This window comes from Amyelois transitella, chromosome 6 (assembly GCF_032362555.1).
Source record: "Amyelois transitella isolate CPQ chromosome 6, ilAmyTran1.1, whole genome shotgun sequence".
In the NCBI taxonomy this organism is placed as follows: Eukaryota; Metazoa; Arthropoda; class Insecta; order Lepidoptera; family Pyralidae; genus Amyelois; species Amyelois transitella.
In genome coordinates, this window is record NC_083509.1 from 499,254 (window position 1) to 515,448 (window position 16,195).

Below are 16,195 nucleotides of genomic sequence, written 5' to 3' on the forward strand. Positions count from 1 at the left end.
CCATCATACTCCTTAACGCTCTCATTTCCACTGCATTTATTCTGCTTTCATGCTTCTTTTGCCATACCCAACTTTCACTCCCATACATTAATGTCGGGACCAACACGCCCCTGTGCACAGCCAGTCGAGCCTTTTTGGATAGTTTCTGACTGCTCATAAAGGCATGCAAAGCTCCATTCACCATGTTCCCCGCGTTCACTCTCCTTTCAATATCACTATCATACTTGCCATCTGATGTAAACTTTGATCCTAGATATACAAACTCTTTCACTTGCTCCACTTTTTCTCCTCCAATCAAAATATTACATGCTGTCATTTCTTTCTCCATTTCAAAAACCAGTGTTTTAGTTTTACTTACGTTCACTTTCATTCCTTTCTCTTTTAAAGCTTCATGCATACAGTTTACCATCTCCTGTAACTCCTCCGCTGATGACGCCAGTATAACCTGATCGTCGGCATAGAGCAGACATTTGACGAGTAACTCATTCATCCTTAATCCACTTTTAGACTCTTTCAAATCTGTCAAACAGCTATCCATAAATAGGTTGAACAGCCACGGTGACGCAACACATCCTTGCCTAACGCCTTTCTCAATCTTAAACCACTCAGTGTGCGCTCCGTTTATCCTGACACAAGCACTCGAATCCTCATATAAGGATTTCAGTGCTCGTATTAAGAGACTGCTCACCCCATGCATAGAAAGTGCTGACCACAATTCATTCCTCTCAACTCTGTCATAGGCCTTTTCCAGATCTACGAATGTGCAATAGACTTTTTGACTCTTGGCCAAAAACTTTTCGGCTATGCACCGCAAGGAAAAGACCTGATCAGTACATCCCATTCCCTTTCGAAATCCCGCTTGAGCATCCCATATTTTGTCATCAGTTTCATTCCTGACTCTATTAATCAATACCTTAGCATACAATTTGCCGACGACGCTAAGCAGGCTTATACCACGATAATTTTTGCAGTCCAGCTGTGACCCTTTTCCTTTGTAAAGTGGCACGATAACAGCCTTACACCAATCTTTTGGTACTCGGCCGCTTCTCCAACACAAATTGAAAAGGCAGTACAACTGACTAGCTACTACGCCTTTTCCTGCTTTAAGCATCTCGACCGACACTCTATCACACCCAGCAGCCTTTCCCGCTTTCATACTCTTAAGTGCTTCCACAATTTCGAACATTTCAATTTCGCCTTCCATCTCATTCTCTTTTTCTTCGCTATAGCAGAAATCTTTCTTATTTCCTTCCTTTTTTTCAAATAAACTTTCAAAATAGTCCTTCCATATCTTTAGTACACATTCTTCTCCTTTCACAACGCTACCATCCTGGCATCTGATCCTAGTCAGCTCTCTGGTTATAGTATTTCCTCGGGCTGACCTTACGGATTTCCAGAATACTTTCAGATTTGACTGAAAGTCTTCTGATAGCCTTTTATCAAAATCCTCTTTATACTCTTCTTTCTTTCTAATCACAGCTTTCTTAACCAAATCTTTCATTTTCTTATATTCCTTACGTGCTTCATTCACATCTTCATCTATAACCTCTTGCATTCTTAAGTTAGCTTTTGCTGCTAACAAATCCAGCCATGCTTTCTTCTTTAATCGCACAAGTTCTTGCACATCTTTACTCATCCACGCATTTTTGTGATTTTTTCCTTTCCTTCTTCTACTTACACCACACACTTCAACAGCTACTTTCACAATTCTTTCTTTAAATTCCTTCCATCCATCTTCAATATCGCTCATTTCATCTAAATCTTCAAATTCATCCTTCAGTCTATTAATATACTTCTTACCTACATCCATATCTTGCAAATTTTCTACTTTTACTCTTTCCAAAGCGCTGGTTTGCTCCCTTACCCTGTGCCGCCAGCGATTGAAGATACCCCTTATCCGGGATATCACCAGTAAATGGTCCGAGTCAATGCCAGCACCGCGATATGCACGGGTATCCAGCACTTTGTTCTTCAATCTTTCATCTACAATCACAAAGTCTATCATACTTTTTAAAATACCTTCCACTCTTGTGTAGGTGTGGATCTCTTTATGTTGAAACATTGAGTTCGACACAAAAAGATCCCACTCTAGACAAATTTCTAATACACTTCTTCCATTATCATTCACCTTTTCGTCACCAAACGCACCAAGCACCTTTTCATATCCATCACGCTTTACACCCACCCATCCATTAAAATCACCTAACATAATAATCTTCTCATTTGGCTTGGTAACTTTCAATACTTCTCTTACACTATTCCAGAACTCCTCGTTTTCGCTTTTTGCTGATGTTGTACCCCTCGAACCCACATCCCAAGGTGCATAAACACCTAGAACGAAGATCCGAGTGATTCCAACTTTCAGCCTAATCCATAGAAGACGAGGGCTGACACACTCATACTCATTCACGCACTCAGCCATTCGTGCAGAAAGAATTAGACCGACCCCTTGACAGCCTCGGCTGGTACTGGAAATTCCAGACCAATACGCCGTGTAAGGGCCGTGCTGCGTCGCGTCGCATCCTTTCCGCTTCGTTTCATTCACGCACAACACATCCAAACGTCTTTCATCCATCATCTGGCATACTTCCTCAATCTTATCCTTCATTCCTCCTCTTACATTCATCGTCGCAAAGCGGCTTTCAGCAGACCGCATACCGCTCCCGCCGGGAACGAGACGTGATGGGGTGCGGATAAAATAAGATTCCCAAGTTTATAAGCCTATCCCTTAGTCGCCTTTTACGACATCAATGGAAAATGAGAAAAAGTGGTCCTATTCTTTTTTCTATTGTGCGGGAATCAAACGGCAAGTTTAAGTTTTCTTAAAGAAGAAGATCTTTCAAATTTTACCGAAAATTTAGATGTTTTTCGCTCACACGTTTTTTTTTACTCCACTCCAGCTTTGTAACATCTGGAAGTCCATCACAAATTTTATTTCTAACGTCGTACAATTTGATAAAAAATTTTACAAAACGATATATAGTTGCCATTGCCGAAATATTTTTCATAAAATCCAATTCCTATCAAAATTGATTGTTCAATATTTCGATAATTCTGTATAGTGAAAGTTCACATACCATGTTAAGAGGGCCTTATATCTTTTTTCAGCCGATAGGAACGCCAATCGAGTGGACAGACTATTAATTTTTATGAGGTTTTAGGAAATAGGCTTACAGGTAAAATGTAATAGGTTCTCGAAGCTGAAATAGATGATATGAAATATTCATGTTAGTTTATTAATTCATGTTCTTTTCTGACATTAAAAATTCATAATGCCAACATAACTTTTAATAATAACAATAGTATTTTTCTTACATTTTCAGTTTTTTTTTTTACATGGGTAGGTACAGATATTGAAAAATTATTGCATAAAGTTCCCTTACTTGGAATTCTATTGAAATATTCATAAAGTTATTGACAATTTCATCCTTTTGCATACCTTAATTTTTATTTTAAGCAGACGAAGCTGTAGACATTCACAGACATCCTAGATCTTTTCCAAAATCCCTAAGCATGTCAAAGTCAAAAGCTTTAAAAAAAAACAACAAGCCCTTCGCTCTGTTTCATCCCTAAATTGTTAGGCTTAGTGCCTTCCTAGGCGCTAAGGTTGCACACTCAGCATTTTGCCCCTGGACCTCCTCTCCAGGCTTGACTCAGTACTTCACCTCGTGGACGGACCGAGTGGATGCCCAAGGATAATAATTCCTCGCGATAATTGCCGTGTGGTTTCGGGCACCATTCGAAAAAAAAGAATAGGACCACTCCATCTCTTTCCCATGGATGTCGTAAAAGGCGACTAAGGGATAGGCTTACAAACTTGATATTCTTTTTTAGGCGATGGGTTAGCAACCTGTCACTATTTGAATCTCAATTCTATCATTAAGCCAAATAGCTGAACGTGCCCATATAGTCTTTGCAAGACTGTTGGCTCTGTCTACCCCGCAAGGGATATAGACGTGACCATATGTATATATGTATGAATGCGAAAAGTTCTTTATCCTTAAGTTCTATATCCAGTTTCTAATAAACGCGAGTGTTAAATAAATAGTTTTTTTTAAAAGACTTCCACAAATCCGCTCGTCCCGAGAAAACTACTGTTATCTCTTCCATACAAACAATGTGCCCAAATATCTAACAGCTTATTATCTCGGGGACTCCCCCGGCGCTGATAAGATCCGCATTACGTGTGTTTGTTTATTCCGTTTACGCAACAAATTCAATTTGGGAATGAGCGAAAGGCGGGTCGAATGTACTATGTCACGAGTGTTCGGGTAAACATTGCGCATACGAGTATATATTTATACTTATATGTATATTTGGGGCCTTAGGTTTGGTTGATAGCGATTGTGGGACCACAGAATTATTGTATATGCAATATCTTAATTGGAAATATACGTAACATGAACATAATTATACTCGTATATATAAAAAACGGAAAAATTGCAACTTATTTTCTGAAGAGAGTTCGTCTAATCGACTAGAAAATATAATAAAACTAGAGGCCGCCCGCGACTTCGTCCGCATGGAAACCCTATTAATCCCGCGGGAACTCTGGGATAAAAAGTAGCCTATGTGTTATTCTGGGTCTTCAGCTACCTACATACCAAATTTCATGGTAATCGGTTTAGTAGTTTTTGCGTGAAAGAGTAATAAACATCCATACATCCATACAAACTTTCGCCTTTATAATAGTAGTAGGACTAACAAAATAAGTAGTGACTAGTCACTGAAAAAATACCCATTATCTCTCTCCTTAATTACCTATATAAATACATAGAATCACATCTTTATCCCTTGCGGGGTAGACAGAACCAACAGTCTTGAAAAGACTGAAAAGAATTAAGATTCAAATACTGACTTCTACTACTACTACTACGGTTGCTAGTCCATCGCCTAAATTAAGAAGTTTTTAAGCACATCCTTTAGTCGACATTTACGACATCAATGGGAACGAGATGCAATCACACGTAACTAGATGCGGGGAGCGTAACCAAAAAAAAAGAAGTATGGGAGCTAGGGAAATGGAGGAAAAATATGACATTATTCAAGGTTAGACGACCGTATAACTAGGCAGTTTGAAGGTACCTAGGTAAGGTTAGTCGCTAACCAAAGAGGCCTTCCGCATTAGGTTTTAGAAGGAGGTACCTCGCCACTACCTAGATGGTGCTAGCCTTGAATGAAGAACCTAAAGATATGGGTAAATAAAATAATAATGAAAAGAAGGGACTTATCGGTCCAACCACTAAGTGTGCGGAAATAATGAGACTAAAATAATAGAATAATGATACCTTTCAAAGCCCAAATGCCCATGACGAACCCAAAGCCGCCATTTCACGCGTGAAGTATGAATTATGGTATGGTTTTGTTTTCGACAACAAAGAGTTAACTTTAACCGTGTTAACCGTTTTGAACTTCAGTCAAGTATAAGTAATTTGGGCACACATTTTGTTAAACTCACTTTGTAATTAATACACATATACAAAAGTAACTTTGTATGAACAGTACCTTTTCATGGTATGGTTTAATTATGGCAAAACTTAATCTATACCTACTAATATAAAGCTAAAGAGTTTGTTTGCTTGTTTGAAAGCGCTCATCTCAGGAACTACTGCTTCGAATTGAAAAATTATTTTTTACGTTGAATAGATCATTTATCGAGGAAGGCTTTAGTGTATATAACATCACGCTGCAACTATAAGAAGCAAATAAATAATGGGAAATGTGAAAAAAACGGAAAAAATTATTCATCCTTGAGGGCTTCAATGATGCTCAAAATAACTATTCCACGCGGACGAAGTTGCGGGCACAGCTAGTCGATAATAAAATTTTAGGAAAATCAAATTTTGCGTTGCGATGAAAAATGAAATCACTGCATTAACACAAATCTAATTGCCCTACAGCAGAACGTGGCCTTTCCATTTTTGCAAGACTGCTGGCTCTGTCTACCCCTATAAAGGACAATGCCGTGGCTATGTAAGTATGTTGTTAACCATTCGCGATTCTACAGAAAAACAATAGAAACCCGCAGAAACGTACAACCTAACCAAGTTAAGATTTACGAGTAATAATATAAGAGGTCCCAAACATAAATATAGGAAAAATGAGGTGCTGGCTCAACGCGTCCTGTGGTTAATTGTCGAGGGGCCCGGGTTCGAATCCCGCCGCTGATTTATGTGCTTCCCTTTCCTCGCGATGGTCGACAAGTTTCCTTTGCACCTTTGAGATATATGGGTTAATTTCATTTGCATGAAAAAGTCATGGTAATTTGAGGTAAGATGAAAGATATCCATTATGTAAGGTTACTTTAAAAAAAAAATCTCTACTCGGCTATTTTACAGTTTCTTCATCTTCATGTTTGGAGTCTGAGCCTTTTGACCATAATCCGACTGGTTATGTCAAGTTTTTACACGAGCGACTCCCGTCCGATCTCCAGAGGAACGTAACTCATAGGAATCGCGGTAAAAAATTTTTTTGATGATTTTAAACATATCTAATAGACTTCAACAATATATACAATCATCAATATAGTTACGCGGTAAAGGTTGTGGAGATCAGACGGGGATAGCTTCGTGTAAAAACCTGATTTTTCTAACCCAGAATCATGGCAAAAAGCGCTTATGTAATCCAATTATGGTTTTTCGGAGTAAAAAATAAATATAATTCATTCTCTCGCAAAATTATTTAAAATTTTGCCTATGGCTCACAAAATCAGCATTTATGCCGGCCATATTTTACACCCCTTTTAAATAAATTGTCTTCTGTGCAGAAAAATCAAGTGCGTGCGAGGAGGGCGGGCCATGTTTCATCTCTCCTTTTTTTATTTATCCCACGCACAATATGACTGATAGATTTATAGCTATGGCGGACAATTCAGAGCCTCTGGATTTATTGGGATCAGGTCGGAAATAATTTCACGTTTCGCGTCATAAATATTTAATAGGCAGACGGATGATATTTATATTATATTTTGCTGGTAATATTATGTGGAGACAAGAAGGAGATGAAGAGCGTGAAGAAATAATGAATGTGGATGAAGCGATAGAAATAAAAGATGTAGTACCTTCCACTCCTTACTTTGCTTGACAGAGGCTTGATTTTATGTACTTATTTATTTATAATATTAAAAAAAATTATTGCATAAAAAATATATAAAAAGGCCAGCTGGCCAATGTATGCATTTAGGTGGAAAAGTAAAGTATTTTACAAGCTTTATTTCCCCGGATTCTTTCGTATTTTATAAGAACCTTAGCTCTATTCAAAAACGATGTTTTCGAAGATTTATTTATAAATTATCTAAATAATAAAGTAAAGAGGCCGATGAGTGTATATAAAACGGGCGAGATCTGTTTGGATCGTAAGGAATTGGACTTTTGGATCCTTATCAACCTGTCACTATTTGAATCTCAATACCATCAGCAAGCCATTTAGCTGAACGTGATATTTCAGTCTATGAGACACTGTTGGCCGTGTCTACCCCGTGGTTATATGTAGGTATGTATCACTATTAAGGTTCTGTCTCCCCTTAATTTTCGCCTTATTATAGTATTTAAGAGAATATTAAATTCCTTTACCCGCGCTGATAGCCACGTCAGTTCCCTGAGCACCCGATAATTAAGAACTTCATAACCTCCCCATTAAGAGGGGTGAGGTGATTTGAGGGTAACGACAGAGATTATGACAAAGCAACCTTCTTAATATCCGCCTCAATTGCGAGCATAAACAAGTCTAGGCTTGTGCCTTTTGGCGCTTTGTTTTTGGAGTTAAAGGAATTTGAATATTAAATATGTTGCCAAGATATATTGATTAATGATGTGTTAAAAAAAAATCTGACTCACTTATAGTGCACCTCAGGTTCCTCTCCATGGATGCTGATTTTGTTAGCATACTGAAGTCAGTCCTTTTCACTTCCATTTTCCTGAAAACAGCATCAAAATCAGTTCAGCGAAACGCGAGATAAACGCGGAAAAACATACAAACATACAAATATCGAACTGAGTACCATCTTTTTTTTTATGGCGGTTAATGAGTTGCTTATCGCAAATCCCACTATTTGTGCCGCCGAAAAATGGAAAAAGGTAACGAAGAATGAACTTTCGCGCATTTTAACTATATATTTCCATGTATAAACTTTAAAAAATAAAGCAAGGTTCAAGTGGAATCAAGCAACAAGACCTTAGGCACAAGGGGTTTTTTATGACATTATAAAACATTTTACATCACGTGTACCCGGTAAAGGGCGACTAAGGGCTTCATCAAATGGTAACCGACCTTCAAAGTATGTTTTACTAGGTGACATCTAATTCTGAATTTGTTTTATCTTTATAAAACTTCAGATACAAAAAAATCCAAGTTTATAAGCCTATCCCGTAGTTACCTTTTACAACATCTATGGAAATTGAGATTAGTGATCCAATTCTTTTTTCTATTGGTGCCGGGATTCACACGGCACAAAATTTTCATAAGCTATTATGCATATTTTTGTTAATAAATACTACTCTGTCAAGAAAGTAGCAGGAAAAGATCAATAATACACAAACTGTTTGTTATTCATCCAAATTTATTTTATCACCTTCAAAATATGCTCCTTTAGAAACGATACACTTACGCCAACGAATAATCCAATCATCAAAACATTTTTTAAACGCTGTTTCCGGAATTGAGGTCAGTTCTCGCCGCGAATTCTCTTTTATGTCTTCTACCGATTGAAAACGGGTGCCACGAAGTGGTAATTTGAGTTTAGGAAAAAGAAAAAAGTCGGCTGGAGCCATATCTGGTGAATATGGTGGTTGCTCGATGGTATTTGTTGAGTGTTTGGTTAAAAATTCGTTCACAATGATGGCCTTGTGCGAAGGTGCATTATCATGGTGCAAAATCCAAGAATTTTCTTTCCACAAATCTGGCCTTTTTCGTCGGATTTGCTCTCTTAAACGCCGCATAACACTCAAATAATATTCCTTATTTACCGTTTGACCTTCCGGCAAGAATTCCGAGTGCACAACACCGCGATAGTCAAAGAAAACAGTCAACATGACTTTGACTTTTGAACGACTTTGGCGTGGTTTTTTCGGTTTCGGTTCAGTTGGAAGGCGCCACTCCGAAGCTTGTTGACTAGTTTGCATGTCAAACTCGTAAACCCACGTCTCGTCACCAGTAACAATGCGTTTCATGAATGTTGGGTCGGAATTGACTCGTTCTAGCATGTCCTCAGCGACTCTCATGCGATTGAGTTTTTGAAAAAAATTCAGGTCTTTTGGGACTAGCCGAGCGGCAACATGTTTCATACCCAAATTATTAGTTAAAATGGTACGGATCGACTCGTGAGATACAGAAAGTTCGGTGGCTATCTCTCTCAAAGTTGAATGAGGATTTTCAGTCACTATTTCCTTCACTTTTGCGATGTTAACTTCAGTTGCAGACGTTGATGGCCTACCAGAGCGAGGCAAATCTTCCATCACATCTCGACCGCTTTTGAACGCTTTGTACCACTCATAAGCACGAGTTTTTGATAAAGTCGATTCACCGTAAGCCTTCTGTAACATTTTCAGTGACTCCGAACACGATATTCCATTGGCAATGCAAAATTTAAGACAAACTCTTTGTTCGATGTTTTTATCCATTATGAAATTAGCAATACACACTAGATATGATATAACTAAAAATAGCACTGTATTTAATGTAAACAACAAATGCAACTCAAACTCCGCGCCAAAATGGAAAACAGTTGTGCCAATCTAACAACAACAAAAAAAAACAAAAATTTGAATTTGGAACCATAAATAAATAATCCATTCCCGATACTTTTCTGACTGAATGTATAAAAAAAAATTATAACTTCGCAAGGTAGCAATTCATACAAACAAAATCCACTAAGCAAAATTATTTTTACAACCCTCATGTTTTCACATCGTCGGTCGATTGAGTTTTACGTTACAGCCATCGGGAATGGCCGCCAAATTGTTTAGTCGCAATATTGTCGTGTTCCAGAGTATTCCAATATTCCTGGAATGTAGCCTGCTGGAATCTTGAACTGCTTCGTGCTTGATAAAGTTGCTGTGAACGGTAACTTGTAAAGCGATACAAATTTAATGTGCAAAATACTTAACGTTCATTTCTACTTCTGAGAATCTTCTCATAATCGGTAGTACGCTTGTCTGTGACATCGGAGGTTTCTGGTTCGAATCCCGGCATGATGAGATAAATAACTTTTTCTGATCGGCCTGGGTCTTGGATGTTTATCTATGTAAAAGTATTTATTATAAAATATAGTATCGTTGAGTTAGTATCTCGTAACACAAGTCTCAAACTTACTTCGAGGCTAACACAATTTGTCCCGTAGGTATATATTTATTTCATTTATAATAATTTATAATAATGTTAACAATATAAGTGAAGGTTTTCCCTCACCGTAACAGCATTGACGAATTTTTCAGCGGATAGATATTCCAGGACGACACATGACCTAGATCTAGATTTACCACTTGGTAGACCGAATTTGATTCTACACCATTTTCTTACATTAGTACAAAGAAAGACCTATTTACTCCGACGACACTCACACTTAGACGATGAAACTACAGAAAACAGTACACTAACTAATAAAGGAGTATACCAAGCAGAGCTGGTAACTTTCCGAAACTAAGGTATTAAAATTAAAACGCTCAAGAGTGCTCGGTGCATAAGAGGCAAAAACAACTCGACTAAGACTCGACTGTTTAATATTTGAAGAAGGGGAAATGTAAACGAAGTAGCTGGGATACAGGGCTGGATTTTACTAAGATCTCACTTACAATGTTAAATTGAATGTATTTGTAAATTATTCCAAAAATAAAGTTGATTTTTGCATTTAATTTTTATAATTAATACACACACATACAAAGTCACGTCTATATCCCTTGCGGAGTAGACAGAGCCCGCAGTCTTGAAAGACTGAAAGGCAACGTTCAGCTGTTAGGCTTAATGATAGAATTGAGATTCCAAAAATGACAGGTTGCTAGCCCATCGCCTAAAAGAGGAATCTCAAGTGCATACACGGCACATTTGAAATATAAGAAAGATTTTAGATATAATAAAATAAGATAACATTAAACTTTTTGTTCCTTTCTTTGTGGTTGCAATATGTCTTGTCGTGTCGGACAATCGAACGGACTATAACTAAATTACATACATACATATGGTCACGTCTATATGTCTTGCGAGCTAGACAGAGCCAACAGTCTTCAAAAGACTGAATGGCCACGTTCAGCTATTTGGCTTAACAATAGAATTGAGATTCAACTAGTGACAGGTTGCTAGCCCATCGCCCTAAAAAAGAATCCCAAGTTTGTTAGCCTATCCCTTAGTCGCCTCTTACGACATCCATGGGAAAGAGATAGTGTGATAATGAGTATAGACAGTGGTCCTATTCTTTTTTGTATTGGTGTCGGGAACCACACGGCACTAACTAAATTAGATGAAAATAAATTTACAGACACTGGTATACAAACATTTTAAATTTTAATAGTTCTCATTGCCTTAATCCGGTCCTGGTAGTTAGTAGCTCATACTCTTGTTTCAGTAGATGTCTCTTGCAATGAGTTCTTTGTAGAATATTACTTTTGGCTTGAAGTTTGGTTTGTAAACTTAAATTTCGCATTATGATTGACGTGAAAAATGTTAATGTTTTGCTTCTAAGTTTGTAGATTTCCATATTTCTCTGCTTATTTTCCAGTTCGTTGTTATTTAAGTTTTGCCATGTGGTAAAAGGTCATTAAATAATAAACATTCATTATCTAATAAATATTTACACACTTATATACAATCACGCCTATATCCCTTGCGGGGTAGAGAGAGCCAATAGTCTGAAAGGCCACGATCAGCTGTTTGGCTTAATGATAGAAGTGTGATTCAAATAGTGACAGATTGATAGCCCACCGCCTTAAAGAAGAATCCTAAGTTTATAAGCCCATCTTTTAATCGCATTTTACGACATTCATGTGAAAAGGTAGAGTTAGCCCATTCTTTTATTATTGGTACCAGGAACCACACGGCATAATATTATAATAATTAAAATTCCAAAAAAAAAATAATTCAAAATCTCACAATAATTACGAAGGAAATAGGTAAGTGGATCGGTACCCCAAAATAAGGGTGACCACACTTCAGTGTTATCGTATTCGTATAATCCGCCCAAATCCCAACCCTGTGTCACCCTGTTTACCTAGTTCAATGGAAAGCCATATATTTCTCAGCAACCTTAAATATTGACAGAAAATAAACCCCTAAACAAGTAGAGAGGTATCGTTCTGCCAAGCCAAATATTTCACTTACAGTAATAGTATTTATTTGTAGGCTTACACTTTTCTGAGTGTTTATTTTACTTCTTTGAAAGTAAATCTTTATTTGTAATTTCATACACCTGGCCATCATGGCCCTTGTCTTGGATGTTTATCTATACAGGGTGACTTTTAATTCAACTGCATAAATTTAACTGTTAAGTGTACTCATCTAAAGGATATTTAAAAACGTTAAAAGAAAAATATCGGTTCATATTTCAGAAAGTACGAAAAAAATAAAAGTATCAAAATCCACGATCCTAAATACGTCATATCACCCCGGCCAGAGGAAAAGCGACGCGTAAGATTCAACGACACAATTCATTCAGCTGAGCGATCTCGACAACTCTGTACTTTACTTGACCTTGATACTAGAAAAATAATTTATTTTTCAGACCTTTATTTACATGTGAAGTTTTTATTTCTTTTTGTAGTATTGGTCTTTAATAAAGCGTGAGACGTATGTTTTGAGGGCTTTTAAAATGTGAAAATGATGACGTTTAATTACACGGGGCTACTTAGTGCGCCCTCCCATGTACATATTTGGCTTGTGTAATCGGATGTTTGATTTGAAGCCATGGGTGGTTGGTGATGCAGTGATTGAGGTTTGGCGGCATCTCTACGACACAAGTCAAAACAACTTATCATGTGACGCTTTCAGCCAATGACAGCGAAGAGTCTAAATCGCGCAAGCAAAGTTTTTACGGATTGGAGCGTATACAACCTCCGATACAACATCGTCGGAGCCGCGGTTCCCCAGGCATCATACCTAGCCTGGCGGAAAATCTTTTCTTCAGTGGTGGTCGAGCCGAATCGTCGTCTTATCTTACTACAGAGATACCAAAAAAAATAAAATAGAACAGACACAAATAAAAATGCAGTGTTTTTCCCGTTCACTTTAATAGAATAGGACCACTCCATCTCTTATCCGTGGATGTCGTAAAAGAGGACTAAGGGAATTGCTAATAAACTAAGGATTCTCCTTGTAGGCGATGGGCTAGCAACCTATCACAATTTGAATTTAAATTCCATCACTAAGCCGTAAAGCTAAACGTGGCTTTTCAGTCTTTTCGAGACTGTTAGCTCTTTCTACCCCGCATGTGATAACAACGTGATTATACATATGTATCAAAATAACTCAGTAGTACATTTTGGCCCGGCGCAAAGTTTGTCTTTGTGTCATTGTTGTTTGTAACACATAATAGGAAAGCGAGGGCAGACTGACAAATTGCGAGCCGGCCGCGCCGACGTCGGCGGTGCAATCTTCAGATTTCATGGACAAACTGTGGAGGACAAAAGATATGTTTCATTTAGAACAGGGTTTTTAAAAGTGGCGTACGCGTTACTCCTAACATTTGTGACAAGAAACAAGCATACCCATCACATTATTACAAATATTTAGGAATTGTATGTGTTAACTTTTATTTAAATAAAAACCTCATTTTCTTGTACCTATCATGTTATTTTCTTGTGGGGGGGAGGAGCACAAGAAAATCAAGTGTATAAAAAAAATCATATTATTTTCTTGTACCACAGACTCACTATTCTATCTCTTAATGTTACCAACGTAAAAATAAGAAAGAGGTTAGCTAACAAAAAGGATTTAAATAAAAACAAAAAACAAAACATCTCCCACATATGTATAGTATGCGATCCTCTTATTGTCAGGTTGCCTGGAAGAGATCCCACTTAGGGATAAGCCCGCCTTTGTACTGTACTACTGTTTTATATTTGTTATGTACTCCTTTAGTGGACAATAAAGCATTCACTTCCTTACTTTTAAAGTTCAATAAGCACCAGAATCCATTTACGAGTATATCCTGGACCAGGACCTCTCGCCTATTGACCACTCGCCACGAAAAGTGCAGCCAGTGACCAATGCATTAGCTGTGCCTTTGAGCGGTGAATATCGGATTTACTTGGAACCGCCGGAAAATTGGATGGATTTGCGATTTCTGAACGATATAAAAGTATTCTGTGAAGTGGTCATGTATGAAAAAGAATCTGGAGTTTCGTCCGCGTAAAAATAAATACTGGTGGGAATTTGGAGAGATGTCTTTCAGAGTTCTAAAGTAGGTAGATACCCGAAAAGTCTCCTAATCTTATATCCAAACAATACTCGACATAAAAGCCTGTCCCTTTAAAATAATGGTATTGACATAATTTGTACACTAAGTGAGTAAGTGTTCGACGGCATCTGTGGCGCAGCGGTACCTAATACGCTTGTCTGTGACACCGGAGGTCCCGGGTTCGAATACCAGTCAGGGCATGGTGAGAAACGAACTTTCTCTAATTGGTCTGGGTCTTGGATGTTTATCTATCTAAATATTTTTTATAAAATATAGTATCGTTGAGTTAGTATCTCGTAACACAAGTTTTGAACTTACTTCGAGGCTAACTCAATCTGTGTAATTTGTCCCGTATATATTTATTTCTTAAGTACATATCTTATAATACTATTTAACATAATTTTAAACTTGTTCACATTTTTTAATGTAGATGATGTGCATTCGTCCACGATTTAGATTTAAGAGATCTATATTTGTACTTTGACATCCGGTGAAAATGCTGCGGGGTAGTTTGTTCTGAAACTTCTTCTATTCTATACATGCGCTTTGGAAGTGATATATTATATTTACCTAAGTTATGTAATGTCAATATGTGACACCTTATATCCAATTTTGAAAATATATCTATTTTATTCTCAAGAAGAATTTCTTTCAGGCAGCTTTTTTCTCTGCTTGCCATTTAAAACCGTGTGCCGTGTGGTTCCCGGCAACAATAGGAAAAAGAATAGGACGACTCCATCTCTTTTCCATGGATGTCGTAAAATGCGAATAAGGGGTAGGCTTATGAACTTGGGATTCTTCTTTTAGGCGATGGACTAGCTAGCAACTTATCACTATTTGAATCTCAATTCTATCTTAAAGCCAAAAAGCTGAACGTGGCCTATCAGTCTTTTCAAGACAGTTGGCTCTGTCTACCCCGCAAAGGATATAGACGTGATTATACGTATGTATGTATGTAGGCATTGAAAACCATTGCCAAATCATCAATTTTAATATAATATTGAATTCAGTTCAAACAATTGTTTCAATACCACGTTCACCACAATAGGCTTTCAATAGCTTCTGTCTGCGATATCTTGAGCGTTGCCTTTCAAAGAAAGATTCCAGCCGCATTGTCCTAGCTACAATACTGTACAGCTCTTTTATAATTAAATGTCAACGGTGACAGTCATGGCGTTCTGAGGTCTGTTTTGTTTATTTATTTTATTCCAGAACGTTAAAGTGGTCTTCTGGTTCGTTGACGAAAGTATCTTGATCAAATTGTAGACATGTCATGGTCCTAGCGAACTGTATGGTCAAATGATTTTTTAACCAACGTTCTTGCATGAAGGGAGACATGAATGCGGATGAAGCGAGATAAATATACAGGACTCTTGACATTGACAGTGATATTGTCACAAGGTCTGTTAAGTAAAGATTCATGACACGAGTGCTGCCGCCCGCGCGAATTTAGCGCCACCTACAAAGAATACAGGTTTTTTAGCAAATCCCACGGGAATAACATTTTTGTCGGGATAAAATATATAATACCCTATGTCCTTCATTAATTCATATAATTACGTCTATATCCCTTGCCAAGAAGACAGAGCCAGCAGTCATGCAAGAAGTCTGGTTCTCGGCACAAATATAAAAAAGAAAAGAACCACTCTATCTCTTTCCAATGGATGTCGTAAAAGGCAACTAAGGGAAGAAGAAATGCCAACAAACAAAACAAATAGATATACTTACTTTTGCATTCATAATATTAGTTGGAATAAACTTGCGCATAATTTCTCATTGACTTACTTATAAATGAAAGAGAACTAAGAATAAATA